Source organism: Cetorhinus maximus, chromosome 20 (assembly GCF_964194155.1).
Source record: "Cetorhinus maximus chromosome 20, sCetMax3.hap1.1, whole genome shotgun sequence".
Taxonomy (NCBI): Eukaryota; Metazoa; Chordata; class Chondrichthyes; order Lamniformes; family Cetorhinidae; genus Cetorhinus; species Cetorhinus maximus.
Window position 1 is genome coordinate 13,867,429 of NC_135898.1, and position 9,074 is coordinate 13,876,502.

The window sequence follows — 9,074 nt, forward strand, 5'->3', positions numbered from 1 at the left end:
ATATAAAATAGTGCCCATTGATATACTTTTCACAGAAAAATGACATGCAATTCCCAGAAAACCTTGTATTAAAAATACAATAATTCATTCAGCTATTGTAAATGAACAAACCTGATAAGACATTGTACATTACATGGTAAAACACTTCTTCTTGCTATAAACAGCATATTCTTTACAAGCAATGCCACAGATCTTCTCCAGTTGTAATTTTAAAGAAGTGTATTACACTTCCTCTCCATCTGTCTCACGCAAACTCTTGCCTGTGCCTTACAGATGTCTGTTGAACTTACAAAGCTGATTGGCTTATGTTCAGTTTAGCTCAATTTAGAATTCCTCTAATTAGTTGTCTGATATGTAAATGTATTAATTATAATTTGCTCACTTATAAATTTCTCAGCAAAGAGGGGTGAAACTATCAAATTATTCAAAATAATTTTTGAAAATGTTTTGATCCACTATTTTTCCTCTTGGCCTGCCAACTACACATTAATTTAATTAAAATTATAGGATAACAAATATTTAAAAAATTACAATGAATTTATAAGGTTGCCCACCTTCTGTTAGAAATGCACCTTTTAAATTATTACCCTTAAGACCTATAATCTGTCATAGGCCTTCGATCTTGAATTTGGCCCAAACCCTAACTGGCATCCACCAGTTTTTCCTGTGCTTTGTGTTTGGAGGAATGCCTTTCTGAATGGTTGCCGGTTGTGCACTGTGACTTGTCACAGTCTTGCAACCTGAGTTATGTGACTTTTGAAGTCATTTCTTTGTGAGTAGGGGATTGAGGTAGAAGCCTTTTTGTCCACCACATGAAACACTCCATTCCTGACCCAAATTGACTTGCTGTATCTTAACCAGAAACATCTAGGTACTTGTCTTAGTGTGATCCATAGTTCTTCCCACCAACTCATTCCCTGCTTTCCTGGGCCCCTTCTGTTTAAAAGCAGTTTTCAGTACCATATATTGTATTTTTCCACTGCATTAATAAGATCCTCTTCCAATCAGCTCCAACAGCACAACACCTACTACTGGTAGTTAAGATCAATGGCAAGATCCTGGAAAATGTAGGCCACTTGCCTATCTTGGGGACCTCCTCACAACGAAGGCAGACGTGGATGCTGAAATTCATCATCACCCCCAATGTGCCAGCTCAGACTTTAGGTGACTGAGGAAAAGAGCATGAGGACCAGAATCTCAAAACCGAGACCAAGGTCATGGTTTCCCAAGCAGTCGTGAACCCTGCTCTCCTATATGTTCTGGAGACTTGGACAACCTACAGCTGAAAGCCACTTGAGCAGTGGTACCTTCACAACATTCTCCAAATCTGGTGGCAAGAAAGGCCAAAAAAGCTGTCCTCTTCCAAGCCAACATGCCCAGCATTGAGGCGCTAATCACTCAATGCCAGCTCTGCTGTGCGGGACATGTCATTCATATGCCTGACACCAGACTCTGGAAGCAAGTGTTTTTCTCAGAACTTAGTCACAGCAGGAGACTCCAAAGAGGTCAGTGAAGACACTTTGAAGGTGTCCTCAAAGAATCCCTGAAGGAATCAAACATTCCTGCTGACTCAAGGGAGTCCCTGGCTTGTGACTGACCAAAATAAAGAAGGCTCATTGAGGAAAGCACCAAACATTTTGACTGGCTTTGGCAGGAACACACAGAGGCAAAGTCGAGGCATTTGTGGGAGTGTATGTACTCTAATCGACCTGACCCTTCAAGCACCACTTGTCCTGCATGAGTCTGCAGATTGCACATTAGACTTCCCAGCCATCAGAGAACCCATCAAGCCAGAGTGGAAGCAAGTCATCTTTGATCCCGAGGGACCGCCTAAGAAGATTAATATATTAAAAACATTATGCCTGGTGCACGCATACATATCAAAACCCACATGTGGTATTTTGTTACAGATGCAAAACAGTTTTAAAATGATGTATGTTTCAGAATTGCAGCCTGACAAGCACAATCCAAGCTGCAAAGGTCCTTTACCAAGCACAATTCTGAATTACTTTAGGCCCTGTGCATTTTATGACCTTAAAGGGGCAGGCAAGCTTCAAACAGCACACTTTTAGCAGAAGAATACATTGTGCACTACCTAGTCCTTGTGAAATATCATATGACTTAACAAGATCAACACTATGAGAAAGGATGGTGATATTAATAAAATCCTCCTCCTATTTTGAACATTGTGTGTGCTTCACCCCCAAAATGACCATAATGGTAGGGTAATTTTGGACTGTGAACTTGCAGAGCTGAATTTATTCTTATTTTGTGTTGTCAGCTGTGGCTCAGTTTGTAACATATTTGCCTTTGATCTCACAAGATTTCAGGTTAACTTCAGTACTTCAGTCCAAAAACCAAGGCTGACACTCCAGTGCAGTATTGAGGGAGACGTGGGATGAAGCGTTAAATTATGTGTCTGCTTTGATGGATGTAATTATAAATGATCCCTTGGCACTATAAGAAGAGTAGGGGAGTTATTCCACTACCTCCCCCTCCCCCTTCCCCTTGACCTAGCCAATATTTATCCCTTAATCAACATCACAAAAACAGATTGTCTGGTTGGGGTAATGCCGAAGGTCCTGTGGTTATCCCTCCAGGAATAAGTCAGAGTTGGTAACCTTACATAAAAGTCAACAATAAAAAAAGCAGAAAATGCTGGAAATACTGAGCAGGCCAGGCAGCATCTGTGGGGACGTGAATAAAAGTTAACGTTTAAGGTCGTCAGAAACTTTTAAGTATTGTTTGAGGTTGGAAAGGAGAGCGAGGGCGGGAAACAGGCAGAATCAAAACTGCAGGCCATTTTTACATTTCACAGTGAGTCATTTGGAATTGTTCAAAAATGCCAAGTCTGGTTTTCATTTAATTGTACATGAGAATGATTATAACTGATGGAAATATATATTTGATTGCTGCCCAACTTTGGCGGAAAAAAATGAAATATGATTGTTTGCATTCATGTCCATGAGTCATATTTCATACGTGGTGCTAGGTCCTTTTGAGTTTCGCGTTGCCGTAGTTCCTGTCCCCTGCGTCTTCCTGTCGGGCAGCTTCTGTCAGCACTTCTGCGTGGCTGGGCGCCGTGGAGACGGGGCGGCACGCTCTGCATGCTGGGAAATGTAGTTCCTTTGAGCGCGAGACTCCATGTGAGACGCCTGCAGAAAAACTACAATTTCCGGCCTGCCCTGCGAGCCCAGCGCATGCGCAGATGCCGTGCGACTGTTAGATAGCGGCTGAGATTGAAGCAAGAACTAAAGTGGAGGTAAAGGAAACATTGTAAAAATAATTTGACGGAAAAAGTATTCAAAATATAACCTCTTTCCGTTTTATGAGATGCGAAGAGCAACACAGCCCTTTCAAACAATAGTTTGTCACAAGGAGTTCACAAATCTCGACATATCGGGGTTAATCTGACATTGTACATGGAAATTATTTAGGGTGAAATATAAATTATTGACCAGTTTACTGAGGGCCCTACTGATGTTGCATTGACTCAGCTTTATTTCGCCATTTCTTGCATTTCCATTATCATTGACCCAGGTACAAATGCCCCACTCCTGCAGGACAACTGAAGCCAGAGTGGCTTTTTATAAGCGCTGTTCCTCCAAATTTGTTGAACTCGGCCTCGATGACAGTGACTTTCACCCTGGAGAGTAGCCATCTGTGCAGGCTAATGGTGAGTGCCCACTGCTCGTGGCACCCATGCCTCAGCCAAGAGTCAGACCTTAACAGGGGAGACACTGGAGAAAGATGGCTGCAGCTAGGTTAGTTACATTGGAGGTAATGGGACAAGATGGGTTAGAAATGCACAAGGAGGGATGTGGCATTAGCTGAGTGGCTGGAAGGAGTGCTATCAGGTTATTTAAAGTGTCATTGAGAAAGGTTGCAGCAACTAGGTTTGAGGTAAACTGGAGGCAGTGATACCACACTGCCCTGTAATCCTGTCCTCTGAAAGAGCTCCAGGTATATATCTCTCCCGTTTAGTGCTTTTATTGTCTCTCCTGCACCCTCTCCTTTACGGGTAGTCAACAGGGCTGGTTTAGCAAATAATTTCTTCCCTGTGTTAGTATATGAAAAGAGGAATTGCACCTCAGTTTATTTTCCAAGACCTGTTGTTGCTTGATTTATTTTGTTTCTGATGTAATATGTTGGACTTTTCCCACACGCACCACACAGGGATTAAACATAACATTAATCCTAATTAGCAGGAAGTTATTAGAATATGTTTGTTGGGTAGAAAGCTGTTCGTTATCGTGCTGACATCTGTAACCTCACTTGTTCTTTTGTCTTGTGATCAGCTGATGATGATCCCATGTTTTATCATCACAGACATATCCTATGGAAGTAGGCTGGGTCAAGGGAATGAGTGACCGTGACAGTGGCTATTGTTGTAAGGAGTAAATGTATGACAGTGTAATAACAATAACATGGTGACCAAAGCATAATCGCATGTTAACAGTGATATTGAACTCACAACAATGAAATTGGAAGATGAACAGCACAACGGAGATAGCAGAGTGACAATGTCACAATAACATGGGCTGGATTAGTGTAACAAGCTGAAAAGGATATCCTAATAGAATGGCAGGGAGGCAGACAATTGAGAAAATCCATGAACATTTGCTGCAGGAAAAAAAAGAGTTGCGCCAAATATTAAGCTTAGACATACTGATATTGATTATGCCTCTCATGCTTTCCAAAAGGAAACCTTGTTCTGACTCTCTGTTTTTAGTTACAGTTTTCAGTTCCTCAATGCCGGCATCGTTCCCAAGATACAAATCTGTGCCTCACTCACTCTAATCTACCTCCCTCTGAACTTGTAGAACTTTGTTTTCCCAGATCCAACACTCACATATTTATTAAACCTGCTGACAAGGGCGCTACTGTTCTCTAGTGAGCCCAATCTCCAACTCACGGAGGCCAACTCTCTTATAGCTCGACTTATCATCCTCTGGACAACGACAACAACAGCCCAATTGCGCCTTGAACATAATAAGACATCCGAAAGCGCTTCACAGCATAAAACAAAGTATTGACACTGAGCCACATGAGGAGATGTTAAGTCAGATGATCAAAAGCTCGGTCGAAGAGGTAAGTTTTCAGGAGTGCCTTAAAGAAGGAAGGTGAGGTAGAGAGATGAAGTGGTGCTTGGAGGGTATTCCAGAGCTTAGGGCCTAGGCAACTGAAGCTGTGTCCACCAAATGTGGAATGAATGAAACTGGGGATGCACAAGAGGCCAGAATTAGAGGAGCACAGATATCTCATGATAACCCCATCACCAGCCGTGAAGCTATCATTCCAAAGACTGTCATTGATTTTCCTTTCCGTTGCCTCCAACCTCAGAGTCCTTCAACATGAATAGCCTGCTTTGGCCTCCTTCTTAAAATCCACAAACAAGACTGCCCTGGTAGACCCATCATTTTAGCCCGTTCTTCCCTATGGAACTGATTTTTTTCCTATCTCAATTCTATTTTTCTCCCTGTAACCAGTCTTTTCTCATCCACATTCTCAACTCTTTCAATGTCCCCTGCCACTTCGGTTACCTTGCCCTAACCACCCCCTTTTCACCATGGATGTCCAAACCCTTTTCACCTTCATCCACCACCAGGGACACTCTGAGGGCCCTTCACTTGTACTTAAACGGAGACTCAACACATCATCATCCACCACTACCCTCCTTGGCCTGACTTCAGTTCATTTCAGTCTGACTTCATTCACTTTATCTTAATAAAAGGTATTGTTTGGGAAACTAGAGGCGTCTGAGCTATGCCTGCCTTTTTGTGGGATATGTGGGACATTCATTGTTCCAGTCTTACTCGGGTCCCCTCCCTCACCTCTTTTTCCGGCTCAGAGATGACTCTATCACTGCCATTTCCTCCCCTTGCCCTGAGCTGGAAAATTTAATCAATTTTGTTCCAATTTCAATCCTTCCCTCCACTTCATATGATCCATCTCTGACTCTTCCTTTCCCACCCTCAACTCCTCTATCTTCATTTCTAGGGATAGGCTATTGACCCATATCCTCGAGAAACCCACTGGCTCCCACAGCTCCCTTGACTAAACTTCCTCCTACCCCACTTCCTGCAAGAACTTTCTTCCATTTTTCCAGTTTCTCCCTCTCTGTTGATTGTATTCTGATGATGCTACTCTTCATACTAGTGCTTCGGATTTGTCTTCTTTTTTGCTCAAACGAGGATTCCTTCCATCATGGTTCACATGGCCCTTAACCATGGCAGTTCCATTACCCAACACACCTTCCCCTTCCCTTTCAGCATGGTACTGTTCCCTCCACACTCCTTAATCATCTCCCACATCCCCTTGCTCTCTAATTTCACCTTCGCCTTTAAGTGCAGGGAATGTGACACCTGCCCTTTTATCTCCTCCATTGCTATCCTCCAGTGCCCCAAACACTCCTTCCAGCTGAAGCAGCGATATGCTGTATTCATTTCAAGGTAGTATACTGTGTTTGCTGCTTATAATGTGCTCTTCTCCATATTGGGGAAACCATATGCAAATTAGGTGACCATTTTGTGGAACACCTCCACTTCGTCCACAGACATGACCCAGAGTTTCTGGTTTTCCGTCATTTTAATTTTCCTCCCCACTCCCACACTGACTCGACCTCCAACACTTTTAGTGAAGCTCAACGTAAGCTCAAGGAACAACGCCACCATCTTTTGATTAGGCACTTTACAGTCATCTGGATTCAACTTTGAATTTAATCAACAATTTCAGATCATAACAACTGCCTGTTTTTACAGACAGCAGCTGTTGGTAATGATTCTGCAATTCTCATTTATACCTCCTCTAGGCACAGTTTTACTTGTATCATTTCCATCTTATTTTGCTTTGCACCATCATTCCTTCTGTCATTTATTCTCCCACTATATCCCCACTATCACAAGACCTTCCCTTTTGTTCTTCTCTGCTTCCTCTTTTCCCTGCTTCTGTACTTGTTTTAAGCTTGTTAGATGGGGAGGCAGTGGCGTCGTGGTATTATCACTGGGCTGGTAATCTAGAGACCCCCTCTCTCTCTCACACACTCTCCCAATTAGGGATGGGCAATAAATGCTGGCCACATCCCATGAACAAATAAAAAAAGATCTCTTATTTCTTTAACTGCTGATGAAAGGTCATTGACCAGACAGGTTTGAATCCCACCATGGCAGATGGTGGAATTTGAATTTAATAAGTATCTGGAATTAAAAGTCTAATGGTGACCATGAAACCCATCTGGTTCACTATTGTCCGTTAGGGAAGGAAATCTGCTGTTCTCACCTGGTCTGGCCTACCTGTGCCTCACAGCAGGGGCAATTAGGGATGGGCAATAAATGCTGGCCACATCCCATGAACGAATAAAAAAAGATCTCTTATTTCTTTAGCTGCTGATGAAAGGTCATCGACCAGACAGGTTAATTCTGTTTCTCTCTCCACAGGTATTGACTGTGCTGCTGAGAATTTCCAGCATTTTCTGTTTTTATTTCAGATTTCCAGCATCTGCAGTATTTTGCTTTTGTGTGAGAGTTTGTGCCCATTTGTTGGTGGGAGGTTTGTAGGAGCAGATACTTCCTCAGCTGCTGTGTTTCTGTCTTTACCAATCATGGCTTCATGCGTCATATTGCTAGGCTTAGATCTTGAAATCTACAGCTTGTGGAATTGTAAATTTCCAACCTAAAACTCCGTGGAGCACTGTTTAGGAACAGAAATCTATCCTGCAATAGAAATGGTCTGTAAAACCATTATATGATATTCATAAAAGCATGATAATTTAACCTATTACAACCTGTTGTGTTGTGAACTTTGAACCAGGTGAGAAGATAGGCTGAGGCTCTCTCCCAGTACTGTTCTGTGGCTGGCTGAGAGTGAAGTGCTCTGCCACCTTGGCCAAGAATTTAAAAGAATAGACTCCAGTACTGGAGATATCCTAGACTCAGTTAATCAGTCAAACAGACTGTGTGAGAATCACTTTTTTATTTCTGAAAGCTTTGTTTCAGATGGATACTTCAGATTTTATTTCCTTCTCCATTGAGGTTAGTCATGCGAAGGTGAAATTTTAATGAGAGCTTCTGGTTCTGAGTATGAGACCTGCATGTTTCATGAGGCGTTGGGCAGTGAATATATGAGGTCTGCTCTCACTGAGGGCCGGATCCAGTTGCTATCTGCTAATTGCGTTCTGAATTCAACATTAGTGTAAACACGAGAAATAAGAACAGAAAGTTCTGGGTTTTACAACATCTGGATAAAAATATGGTTTTGTGAGTGTGCACCCTTTAAGAGTGCTCTGAGGAAGAGTTGACCTGAATCACTTACCTGACTTTTCTCTTTCAGGTAGCGATTGACCTGTTGTGTACCTCTATTTTGTGACAGATTCCAGTTTTATATGAGCAATGGAGGAATGGATGGGGGGTGAATTGCAGCTGGTGGTTGTAGGAAAAATCCAAAAGTATCCCCATCATTTAATTAGACAAAAATGCTGATTCCACAGTCCCCCACTGCCTCACCTCCCCACAAGCTGTTGAGAATACAGAAATTCTTCAGCACAGACTGTGCTTTCCCATTAAATCTTACTTGTTACTTGGTCCCATCACAGCTCTTTTATTCAAAAACTATAAAATATCCATTTCCCGTCAAGTGATGACATGCAACACTGTTGTCCTTGAATAAACAAGACCCAGTTCCTAAGGCCATTGTCAATGAAAAGGTAACCAAAATACCTAAGCCATGTTTTCTGTTCCTGATTACAATCCATTGACCCATGCTGAGAAGTTTGTGTGGATATTGCATGAGGACAAGATCTGAATTGTCTGCAATATCTAGGAGGTCCGATAGTCTGCTAACACTTAGTAGCTATGCTCACGTGTTGGATAACCATTTGGGTGAAATACCAGAGTGCGAGTAGCACCCATGCAACTCTACCCCACCAGTGTGTCCGAGTCCACTGAAGCGAAACGGAGAAAAATAGGTGAGGAGCAGAAATGATTTTGTGGGTTAATCCTTTTTTCCTGAAGTGCAATGAACAGGAGAAGTCAAGACAGGGCAAAAAGGTTTGTTGTTCAGTCTATTTTTTATGTTTT